The sequence below is a fragment of the Ipomoea nil genome, unplaced genomic scaffold (genome assembly GCF_001879475.1).
Source record: "Ipomoea nil cultivar Tokyo-kokei standard unplaced genomic scaffold, Asagao_1.1 scaffold2426, whole genome shotgun sequence".
NCBI classification, from domain to species: Eukaryota; Viridiplantae; Streptophyta; class Magnoliopsida; order Solanales; family Convolvulaceae; genus Ipomoea; species Ipomoea nil.
Window position 1 is genome coordinate 156,349 of NW_017618854.1, and position 712 is coordinate 157,060.

Here is a 712-nt window from a genome sequence, read left to right on the forward strand (position 1 = left end):
GAAGTTCATCTCCTTCTTATGACAACTTACTCGAAAGGAATTTACCTGTCAAATCTGAGCAGGAGGTTGATGGAAAATTAACTGAGAGCTCCCCTACAAATTCAAACCAAAGAAATGAATTTTGGTAGGTATATTTCCCTTTTGTTTTTCTTCAGTGTTTCATATCAAGTACCCAAATTTTGTTTTGTACTTTTCCCTTTGTTTTTAAAATTGATCCATAGTATTCTTTATGAGTTCTTATGAAGCAGTATGTATTTCTAGAGACAATCCATTTCTACAGTCTCAGTGATAAATGTTCACCTAATTACAGCTCACCTTGCAATGATGCACACCAGCTGAAGCCATTAATAGAACTAGTAGAACATCAGGTGAGTTACCATGTTTTATTCTCATTTTAGTTTTAAAAATATTTGGTACATGATTTAGGTTATTCATTGAATCACAAACTAATGAATGCAGCAAATGGTGAAGATTCTGATGATAAGACAAAGTGCCCTATTGTTCAGCAAAAAGGACGTTTCAAAGTTACCTCTGAGAATGTTGATTTAGAAAGGTGAATTCATAACCATTTATGTTTTCCCAATACTATTGATAGATGAAAATTGCTTTTACACATAATTTCTTCCCATAGGTTCCTCCAACTCCAATGCTACAAAAAGCCACAGTGTGCAGGTTGGTCACATCCCTCAGCCTGAACTTTCCTACTATCAAA